General features: G+C 48.9%; 1 protein-coding gene across 15 annotated transcripts in view; it reads right to left on the bottom strand.

Annotated features, from left to right (window-relative positions):
* PLEKHA5 (pleckstrin homology domain containing A5) overlaps window positions 1-12037 on the bottom strand; it is a 264911-nt gene that overhangs the window by 82083 nt on the left and 170791 nt on the right. The gene's annotated exons all lie outside the window — the stretch shown is intronic.

Here is a 12037-nt window from a genome sequence, read left to right as displayed (position 1 = left end):
GCCAAAAGAAACCTGATGAGGTTCAACAAGGACAAGTGCAGAGTCCTGCACTTAAGACGAAAGAATCCCATGCACTGCTACAGACTAGGGACCGAATGGCTAGGAAGCAGTTCTGCAGAAAAGGACCACCAGAAAAGTGGACGAGAAGCTGGATATGAGTCAACAGTGTGCCCTTGTTGCCAAGAAGGCTACCGGCATTTTGGGCTGTATAAGTAGGGGCATTGCCAGCAGATCAAGGGACGTGATCATTCCCCTCTATTCGACATTGGTGAGGCCTCATCTGGAGTACTGTGTCCAGTTTTGGGCCCCACACTACAAGAAGGATGTGGAAAAATTGGAAGGAGTCCAGCGGAGGGCAACAAAAACGATTAGGGGGCTGGAGCACATGAGTTATGCGGTGAGGCTGAGGGAACTGGGATTGTTTAGTCTGCAGAGGAGAAGAATGAGGGGGGATTTGATAGCTGCTTTCAACTACCTGAAAGGGGGTTCCAAAGAGGATGGATCTAGACTGTACTCAGTGGTACCTGATGACAGAACAAGGAGTAATGGTCTCAAGTTGCAGCTGGGGAGGTTTAGGTTGGATATTAGGAAAAACTTTCACTAGGAGGGTGGTGAAGCACTGGAATGGGTTACCTAGGGAGGTGGTGGAATCTCCTTCCTTAGAGGTTTTTTAGGTCATGCTTGACAAAGCCCTGGCTGGGAAGATTTAGTTGGGATTTGGTCCTGCTTTGAGCAGGGGGTTGGACTAGATGACCTCCTGAGGTCCCTTCCAACCCTGATATTCTATGATTCTACTGCTATTTTCAGCCCCATAGAGAGAGCCCTGTGATCCCGAGTCAGTTGATCTGGGTTCTGAGAGTTGCTGCTGAGAGTCTTTTTTGCAGTGTAAACATGAATACCCTTAGTGTTCATGTGGGCAAGCCACTGGTTAAAGCTATGCAAGACACCTAGTCCTACTTTGCTGTGAATTCTCTGATGAAATCTCTGAGAAGTAAAGGAATACAATAACACCTTGCTGACTTCACACATATAGCCCTACGTTCACCCCTCTGTGAAGTATGAAAAAAAGTTTGACTTTTACAAAAGAGTGTATTTAATGTATCTCAGCCAGAAATAGCAATGTTCATCGTGCACAGGAGGCCAGCTGTTAGAGGCAGAAAACGTACAGGTTGAAAGGCACTTGAGAAACATGTAAACCAATACTCAAGACTCATAGACTCATAGACTTTAAGGTCAGAAGGGACCATTATGATCATCTGGTCTGACCCCCTGCATGCTGCAGGCCATAAAACCATCCCTACCCCTTCCCTGGACTCTGCTGTTGAAGTCCCCAATCCTGTTTTAGGTGACTTCAATTGGCAGAAACCCTCCTGCTAGAGATCCCTGCCTCATGCTGCGGAGGAAGGCGAAAAACCTCCAGAGGCTCAGCCAATCTGCCCTGGAGGAAAATTCCTTCCCGACCCCAAATATGGCGATCAGTAAGACCCCGAGCATATAGGCAAGAGTCTCCAGCCTGACCCCTGTCAGCCATTATACAATTTACCTACCATTGCTTGGTTTTCCTTGACTACTATGTTTTACCATTAAACCATTCCCTCCATAAATTTATCTAACTTAATCTTAAAACCAGACAGGTCCGTCGCCCCCACCGTTTCCCTCGGAAGGCTGTTCCAATATTTCACCCCTCTGACGGTCAGAAACCTTCGTCTAATTTCAAGCCTGAACTTCCCCACGGCCAGTTTATATCCATTCGTGCATCTCTGGCTGCTCGCATCGACATGTTACCCATCAGGACAATGTACTGTTTCTTGCACGGTGTTGGTGGATTCCCATGTTTGATCCATCTGATGTTTTCTGCTAGCAGGTCAACATGACATCTGGCAACTTTAAGTCTTCTGAGGATTTTTTCATTGGAATTTCAATGGATTTTTTGGTAACAGAATAGAGCACATTCCCACGGGGCTGACACTTATCTTTCTTGGAATATTAACATACCAGTATTTTTGCCTAAGCAAGTATTTTGTGAAATTATTTTTTCCAAAAAATGTGCTCTCTAATACAATTCAACCCAAAAGAGAAAATGGATGACAGGTTCTGCCAAAGACCTCTAACAGATAATAATAGGTAGAGCACTGATAATTACAGATACGAAAAATTGAATGTTAAAAGTTTCAAAAGATCAGCACTCAAAAATTTGAAAATGTCAAAATTAAGGTCATCTTTGCAAATTCAGAAACAAATTTCACAACTGCATAGCACTGTTAACACTTACATTGCTATAAATGCTTGTGTCCAAGCCATCTAGGGGTTGATTTTGCCACCTATACAAACACTGAGTAGTACCTTAGTCCTACAATCAAAAAAGAGGACTCTCTTCCACTCAGAACTCAGAACCCACCTCAGAACTCCCAACCCCTGCCCCTTGTCCCCTAACTGCCCCCCATGACCCCACTCCCTACCTAAGCCTCCCTGCTTCTTATCCCGATTGCCCCCTCCTGAGACCCCCCCACCCTAACTGCCCCCCTAGGACCCTACCCCCCACCTGTCCCCTGGCTGCCCCAACCCTTATCCACACCCCCCGCCCCAAGACAGACCCTCAGGACTCCCACGCCCCATCCAACCGCTCCCTGCCCCCTGACAAGACCCCCAGAACTCCCGGCCCATCCAACCCCCTCTGCTCCCTGTCCCCTGACTGCTCCAATCCCTCTCCACACCCTCACCCGATAGCCCCCCCACAGAACCCCCGACCCATCCAACCCCCCTGCTCCCTGTCTGCTCTGATCCCTCTCCACACCCCGCCCCAACAGCCCCCCCAGAACTCCCAACTCATCCAACCCTCCCCCTGCTCCCTGACTGCCCCCCGGGACTCTCCTTACCACCATGCCGCTGGCTCCACATGGGCCAAACCAAACAGGCTGCCGAGCGCACAGCCCCACCCCCGCAGAGTGCTGAGGCGGGGGGAGGGGCTCTGGCTCCTGGAGGCCAATGGGAGCGGCTCAATCAGGCCCAGCTGCCCTATCAGCCGTGACCTTTCTACCTTATTACCAATTCCTCCCGGACAGCTATTTAAAAACAAAAAAACCTGACATATCCGGGGAAATACCGACGGGGAAATACCCTGATATTCAAGAAATAAATGACTACTCAGTGTACATTAATATGGCAGACTCTAGCCCTTAAAATGGAAAAGTGAAGACACGTGTTAGATTTGTCACTTCTTACTTTCTGACCTGGCTGTGGAACAAGCCACAGCAATCATGGGTAAATAGTGTACTGCACTAGGTGATCAGCAAAAGAAAATGACATAGTAGTACACTGATAACATATCACTAGAGCAGACCAAAAAACCCTACATTGCTATCGTTTATCACTAAACTGGTGATGATCTAATTTGGAAATAATCTGATGTTTTGCCAATTTCAAGAGGTTGTTTCAGGTCACGTTTTATGAATGAAAGGTTTAAGTGGACTCTTGATAGATTAAAGTATTTGAGATTAGTTACTTACAATAGGACCCTGAGGACCTGGTTAAACTTGGATCTACCATTTAAGAAAATAAAGCTAGACTTACTGAGTAAAAGCAATTACAATTAAGCCTATGGGGCAAAATAAATTCAATTATAATAAATATGCACCTTACAATATTATATACACTCAGTGTTGTACCTATGGAAGTAACAAAAATGCTTACTTTATTTCAATTTTTTAAAATATTTGGGATAGAGGGAAAGAAGCCATAATTGTCATTTCACTCAAACATACTAGTCACATTTTTTTCCATTGAATTTATAAGAATTATCCGGAAGACTCACCAAATTATTCACTGGACAACAAATAAGAATGGCGATAAGGACCAGTTTTGGCTTTCAAGAGGAATTTATCGAAGTTTCTCCTCTCATATTAGCTCTCAATAGGATTTTTCACCAGAGCTCATGCCCTCGACTGAAACTATTAATCATTCAAGATCAATTATCCAAGAAGGAAATAAAGTAACTGTTTCCTCACCTCAAACTTTGTTTTATTTTAAGCAGGCTTTAAACAGGGGAGATAAAAATCACTTTACAGCAAAACTGGATAAAAAGGAATGCTTTCATCAGAAAAAGAATAAGTATTCTCATACCCACAAAAGACAGAAAAATTGGAGGCTGGAATTTTTAAAAGCTGAAATGCACAATTTAACGAACTGTTAGACTTAGGTACAAGGGAGTTCCAGGAATGCCATCGTTCATGAAATAGCAGAACTTCTACATTTAAATAAATCATTTTACTAATCGGTAATTTAACTTCAGAAAACAAAAAGGTATGGCAGTAAAGTGCTGAGCATCAGTATAGATGAATACAGGGAGAGTATCTGTTCTCTTAACAAGCCTGCCTATTGTACCTGAAGTAAAACAATAGGAAAATTATATTTAGGATACACAACTCCTAGCAATAAGAAAAAAATTAAAATAAAGAGACAAAAGCATTTGCTGATTATATAATACAATCAAGAGCACTTTATCCCATGTGTTACGGGAATGCCAAAACATCAGGTTACTTAAGGATGAGGTAATAGATATAATATTTAACAGATTTGCCTGGGGATCTAAGAATACTTATTTTACAGTATGTGTATAAGATCATATCCTGCTAAAAAAGTTTATTTTTAAAGATTGATTTTATAGCCAAAAGATTGATTCACCAGAAACAGATGTCTGCTCCCCCCGGTTATAGCTAACAGATACAAAAGCCTAAGAGACTATGCTACTCTTGAAAAGTATCTGTTCAATTAATTCTTTCAAGACTATTATTGTGACTTTCAAGGGGACTGATTTTAGTTTTGCATGCAACAAGGACTGCAGTATCAACCCCTTAAAATATATTCACAAACCTAAGGCTAAATCCTACAACCCTGATACGACTAATGGCATATCTACATGTTGCTGCAGACTACACTGGGTGTGAATTGTTGTGACCTAACTGCTCTGCATGGAAGCTGCTGTCATGAACTATAAAGGTACCTAGTTCACATCAACTTTTCTTCTCTTTCAGTTTACACCTCCATAGTCCGCATTGCAGTGCAGCACAGACATAGCTTAAGATAACCAAGACCCCATATAAAATACGCAAACCCATTATTTGAGACAGATCACAGATTTCTGCAGCACTCACACATCCCTCCCTTCCTCAGTCTTCACCTCATCCCTCAATCTACTGCTACTATAACAACATAAGGACTATTGCATGGAGAAACTAAAGAGCGTACAGAAGAGGGAAATCTGGGTGGTCAAAAGTCCTAGATTCTCTGTTCACTACCACCAATCCCTTCAACCACTAACATTTTAAAGACATTGTTTTCCAATATTCAGCTGCTAAAGTAGACAGAATTGGCCTCGTAGGTTTGTCCATGATTTGCCGTTTCTCCCAAGCACAGGATCCATAGAAAGGCGGTCCCACTCTAAAGTATCTTAGGAATAAGGTCCAGGTTTAGGTAAGCTGGACCTAAAACTTGTGACAAGTACCTTCTAGGTAGTTTCTGAGGTGCTCTGATGCAACAAAGTGAAAAGTCTGTAAAAGTTATGCAAGTTTGAAAATGAAGCTTTCCAGTGAATTAAATATGAAAATGGAATGCTATAATTACTGCAGTATTCCTGGTGTTATTTATCGGATATTAAATTAAAATTTATTTTACGCTATTCCTAGACATTTTCATGTTCAATGTGCTCTAGATTTTGGTATTAAATATAATTAGACTGCAGAAGCCGTCACAGAAAAACTGGACAGCAGGCATGGGGACCACTTGACAGAGGAGGCCTTTAGTACTGGTAAGAGAATGCGCACTTCTTCCCACCCCTTTTGTGTAGGGGATGGTGGACTTAAAATATGGAGTGAGGAGACCTGAATTCCTTGTTCTGTACTCCAGCCACCCTTGACAGAAAAAAGCTGCCCCAGATCCCAAAGATTACCACACTACATTCAGAGAATATTAGTTTACATGATTTTGATGAAATGATCAGAAATCATTAAATCATTAAGAAATCATTAAGTCAAATTATAACAAATCTTAAATCTTAAGAACTGACACCCCAATGAGATGTATAGGAGCAGTTTGATATTTTTCAATACACACAGAATACATTTTCATTGATCTTCAAAAGGTTTAACCTTTAAAATACTGTACATATTAAATTTCATTAACACAAACAGGAAGTAGTGTAAAAAAAAGGCAGTTACCTTTTCCGTAACTGGTATTCTTCGAGATGTGTTGCTCATGTCCAATCCACAATAGGTGTGCGTGCTTACCATGTGCACTGGTGCCGGAAGTTTTTCCCCTAGCAGTACCCGTAGGGGAGCACCCCTAGCGACCCCTGGAGTGGCGCCACCATGGCATGGTATAAGGGGCGCTGTGCACTCCCCCCACCCTCAGTTCCTTCTTGCCAGACCATTCCAACAGTGGGGAAGGAGGGCGGGATGGGGAATAGATATGAGCAACACATCTCGAAGAACACCAGTTACGGAAAAGGTAACTATCTTTTCTTCTTTGAGTGATTGCTCATGTGCATTCCACAATAGGTGATTCCAAGCTATATCTATTGGAGGTGGGTAGGAGTTCAGACACTCGGGATGGAGCACAGCCCTGCCGAACCCAGCATCCTCCCTGGTTTGGGAGACAATAGCATAATGTGAGGTGCACGTGTGAACGGATGACCATGTGGCAGCCCTACAGATGTCCTGAATAGGGACAAGGGCCAGAAAGGCAGCAGACGAGGCTTGTACCCTAGTCGAGTGTGCCCTCACAATCAGCGGTGAGGGAACTCCTGCCAGGTTGTAACAAGTATGGATACACAAGGTGCTCCGGTTGGAAAGCTGCTGAGTGGAGATCAGAAGGCCTCTCATGCGTTTGGCCGAGGTGATGACCAGTTGCGAAAACTTCCTAAACAGTTTTGTATGTTCCAGGAAGAAAACCAGAGCCCGTCTCACATCCAGCATGGGGAGGCGGCGCTCCTCACTGGATGCGTGGGGTTTGGGAGAGAGCACCGGCAGGAAAATGTCGTAGCGCATATGGTAGGCAGAAACCACCTTATGGAGGAACTAAGAATGTGGTCGAAGCTGGACCTTATCCTTATGGAACACCATGTACGGGAGGTTGGAGGTCAGGGCCCAGAGCTCCGAGACCTGTCTAGCGGATGTGATCGCCACCAGGAATGCTATCTTCCACGAGAGGTGTGACCAGAAGCATGTATCTAACGGTTCAAATGGAGGTCCAGTTAACCTGGCCAGCACCAAGTTCAGGTCCCACTAGGGGCCTAACATATGGGAAGAGGCGGTCCAAACTCTTAAGAAATTGGCCAGCCATGGCATAGGAGAATATCGTGTGACCCTGCACTGGCGGGTGGAAGGCCGATATGCCTGCCAAGTGTACCTTGACGGATGAGGGTGCTAGGCCCTGGGCTCTAAGATGAAAGAGGTAGTCTAGTATAAGCTGGATCGGAGCAGCCACAGGCGAGACACCCTGACCAGTGTCCCACCGGGAAAACCAAGACCATTTCGGCAGGTAGGCCTGACGCACGGAGGGCTGCCTGCTCTCCACGAGGATGCGCTGAACCCCTTCCGAGCAAGTCCTCTCCCCCTGGCCTAACCATTGAGCAGCCACGCCGTGAGATGGAGTGCCGCTAGGTTGGGGTGGAGGAGGCAACCATGGACAGAGGAGAGCAGGTCCGGGCGGGATGGCAACGGCAACAGCAGGGCAACTGCCAGGCTCGTGAGAGTCCCATACCAATGTTGCTTGGGCGATCAGGAGGACCCGGCCCTGTCCGTTTTTATCTTTTTTAAGACCTTGCCGATCAGTGGAATCAGGGGAAGGCACAGAAAAATTGGCCCGACTAGGACAGAAGGAAGGCGTCTGAGATCGTGCCCACACCCAACCCTCCCCTGGAGCAGAAGTGGGGACACAGGCGGGTCTGCCGGGTCACGAACAGGTCCACTTGGGGAGTGCCCACGTTTGGAAAATCCTGTGCACCGCTTCTGGGTGCAGAGACCACTTGTGCGGAGAGGAGAAGTCCTGGCTCAGCAGATCTGTCCGAGAGTTCCAGACGCCCAGTAAGTGGTGGGCTTCCAGGTAAATATCATGGGCTATGCAGAAGTCCCACAGTCTGAGGGCTTCCTGGCAGAGGGCTGAGGATTGGGTCCCACCTTGCCTGTTGATGTAGAACATAGAGGCCGTGTTGTTCGTGAGAACCCTGACCACCAGGTGTGAGTGGAAGGCCACGCATGCCAGACAGACTGCCCTGCGCTCCTTGACATTTATATGCAGGGCAAGGTCCTGTGTGGACCACAGACCTTGGGTCAGAACGTCCCCTGCATGGGCTCCCCACCTCAGGTCCGACACATCAGACACCAATTCCACAGACGGGGGTGGGCCCCTGAACGGGACCCCTTGGAGCATGTTCCCTGGGAAGGTCCACCAGCACAGGGAGGCTATCACTGGTTTGGGCACAGTGAGGACTTTGTCCATCCTGTCTCTGGACTGGGAGAATACCGAGGCCAACCAGAGCTGGAGGGGCCGCATCCTGAGTCTGGCATGGCGAATCACATACGTGCACGCCGACATATGACGCAGGAGTTGGAGGCACGTTCTGGCTGTTGTCACCGGGAACCTTGTGACTGTGCTGATGAGCTCCCTTAGGGTTTCCAATCTGTCCGCTGGGAGGGAAGCTCTGGCTGACGTTGTGTCCAGAATTGCCCCAATGAACTCTATGCGCTGCACTGGAACCAACGTGGACTTGGTGTCATTTACCAACAGGCCCAGTGTGGTGCATGTGGACAAGAGAAGTGTTACGTGATCCTGTACCTGTGACCTGGAGCTGCCCTTGACCAGCCAGTCATCGAGGTAGGGAAAGATCTGGACACCCCGATGTCTGAGGTAGTCTGCTACCACAGACATACACTTTGTGAAGAACCTGGGAGCTGTGGATAGGCCAAACGGGAGGACAGTGAACTGGCAGTGCTCCTGCCTAACTGGGAAGCGGAGGAAATGCCTGTGTCCCTCGAATATATGAATGTGGAAGTACGCATCCTGTAGATATAGGGCGGCATACCAGTGCCAAGGATCCAGGGAGGGGATGATGGAGGCCAAAGAGACCATGCGAAACTTGAGCTTTGCCATGCACTGGTTCAGGCCTCGCAGGTCCAGGATGGGCCTGAGCCCCCCTTTGGCCTTTGGGATAAGGAAATAGCGGAAGTAGAACCCCTTGCATCTGAACTCCACTGGCACCACCTCCACCGCTCCTAAGCCAAGGAATCGCCTCACCTCCTGCTCGAGTAGGCTCTCGTGAGAGGGGTCCCTGAAGAGGGATGGGGATGGAGGGTAGGTGTGTGAGGTAGAAATAAACTGGAGGGTATAGCCCCGGGAGATAATGTTGAGGACCCATCGGTCTGAGGTTAGCTGCGACCACTCCGGGAGAAAAGCACACAACCGGTTGGAGAAGGGAAGTTTTATTGTGGGTGGATCCTTAGTAAGTTGCCTCTGGGCGTCCGGTCAAAACTGGAGCTTTCCCGCCTGTTTACCCTTAGAGGGCCCAGGCTGGGGCGCAGGCCGTGATTGCCTTTGTGGGTGCTTTTTATAGTCCCTTGACTTTTTATAAGGGGGCTCATATCTGGAGTGGGTGGCCTAAGTGGGAGCCTGCTGTGGTTTGAACATGGTCCTGGCCAGGACCAGGACACAGAGGCCAAGGGTCTTTAATGTCATGCGGGAGTCCTTCAGACTGTGTAACTTCACATCGGTTTGTTCCGCAAACAGGGCCTTGCCATCAAACGGAAGGTCCTGTAAGGAGTTCTGTCTGGGTTGTTCAGCGAGGCACAGAAGGAGCCACAATGCTCTCCTCATGGACACTGCGGAGGCCATAGACCTTACAGCCATAGCCGCGTCATTTGAGGCTGCCTGAAGGACCGCCCTGGCGGCAGCCATGCCCTTCTCAACCAGAGCCTTGAACTCTTTCTTAACACGCTCCTGGAGGGAGTCTGCAAATTTGGACAGGGAGCGCCACAAACTGAAATCGTATCTACCCAGCAGGGCTTCGTTATTCGCAACCCTCAGTTGGAAGCTTGAGGATGAATAAATCTTTCTATCAAATAGATCTAGTCTCCTCGAGTCCTTATTTTTAGAAGTAGGAGCGAGTTGACATTGCTGCTCCTTATGGTTGACCGACTTGACCACTAGAGAGTTGGGGGCAGGATGGGTATACAGGTGGGCACGAAATACTTCCGTTCTGCCCTCTTAGAAATGGGGGGCAAGGAACACGGGGTGTCCAACAAGGCATTTGAGATTTGAGATCTTTGCTACCCCTTCATGGAGTGGGAGAGACACCCTGGCCTGTGCCGAGAGGACGTTGAAGAGGGAGTCCAAGGGTTCCTCCACTTCCTCAGCTTGTAGGTTGAGGCTTGATGCCACCCTTTTCAACAGCTCTTGGTGGGCTTTCGTGTCCTCCTGCGGGACTGGTGGAGGAGGGGCCGTGATTGCCTCATCTGGGGAGGATGAGGATGGGGGTGCAGTACTCTGCGTCCCCACGGGTGCCACAGGTCCCACCACTTCTGAGTGCAGGACCGGGGATGAGCGCTCCACTGACTCCTTTCTGGGAGGCCGAGAGAGGGAGGCAGATGGTCTTTCCGAGGCTCCAGCCACCGAGTAAGCCACCACCAGGGGCTGTGTCGGGGCCCACGGGGCCCATTGGTACCCTGGCACTGGTCAAGGAGCCCGGTGCCACTGCACCTGCTGTGGCACTGGCGGAGCGGACTGTCCAGCCTGAGTAGCCTGGCCCATCGACTGATGATTCCGAAGGAAGGCTGGGCTGGCATACGATCGACCGCTATCCCGGGACTGCGACGAGTGGCGGCATCAGGAGCGGTGCTGAACGTGTGACCATGATCGCGGTGTGGAAGAGCAGTAGTACTGCCGGTAGCGGCTGTTCCGTGACCGGCTCTGACGTGCGGATCCGTGACAGCGAGGTGCCAGTGATCGATGCCTGGGACTGCGGGAGCGGTGTCGCGGTGGGGACCTCGAGCGAGATGAGGAATGGGAACAGTGATGATGTCCATACCGCAAGGGGCTACAGTACCTTCTCGGAGACAACGACCTCCAGTGCCATCTGTCCCGGTCTTGGCAGGGCACGCTCTCCTTGCAAGGTCTACGTTCCCTTGAGGCAGAGTGGTGCCTGGAACCCCTGCCGGTTGGTACCCAGCCAGACAACCTGGTGGGGATCAATGGGGACCGGCGGGGACTGCGCACGGGGCTGTCACTGAGCAGGGAATGGCATCGGGAACCTTCCTTTGACCGTAAGCGGTACCGTCCAGGCGGTGACTGTGGGGGTCCGAGCAGTGGCTTACCTCTGGACTGGGGAGCCGACAACGGCGGTGATACTGGTAAAGACATAACGTCTCGAGCCACCTGCAGTGCCTCCAGTGTGGAGGGCACCCAAATGTGGCCACTGGTGTCTGGGGAGGTTGGCTCGGAGTGGGCCGGGCTACTCGGCTCAACTTGAGTTGGAGGCCACAAAGCCGATGGGAACTGAGAGCTGCCCAATGCGGGTCTAGTCTCTCTCCCAGTCTTGCTCCGGTGCCTTGGCGGGGAAGACCTCTTCTTCACCTTTTTAGAGTGTCTCGTGGACGGGGAGTGATGCCGACTGGTGGAGGGCACCTCTGAGTCGCTGCGCACTGATGCCATGGTGCTCAGTGCCAACTTGGAGCAGTGTCGGGGTCAGGGCCAACTACATAAAAATGGCTCGGAGCTGAATGTCCCGCTCCTTCTTGGTCTGAGGTTTGGAGGATCTGCATACAGTGTGTAGTGTGCAAATGTTTTTCTTGAGCTTTACAAATTATGAGGTGGGCTTGATTTCATACCTTTTTGCCCTTTTTTCTTCATTGTGTCCACGTTCATAGGAATTTTTTTTCCTTTTGAAATGTACCACCATTACTACCAGTGGTTCAGATCAAATCATAGTAGCAACAATGGGCGCACAAATGTGAAAAAGCTGCTAGCTGCCATTAGTATTTTAACTACCATG

This window comes from Trachemys scripta, chromosome 1, assembly GCF_013100865.1.
Source record: "Trachemys scripta elegans isolate TJP31775 chromosome 1, CAS_Tse_1.0, whole genome shotgun sequence".
In the NCBI taxonomy this organism is placed as follows: domain Eukaryota; kingdom Metazoa; phylum Chordata; order Testudines; family Emydidae; genus Trachemys; species Trachemys scripta.
Note: the sequence above shows the minus strand (reverse complement) of the source record. Positions and strands in the feature narration are given on the sequence as shown.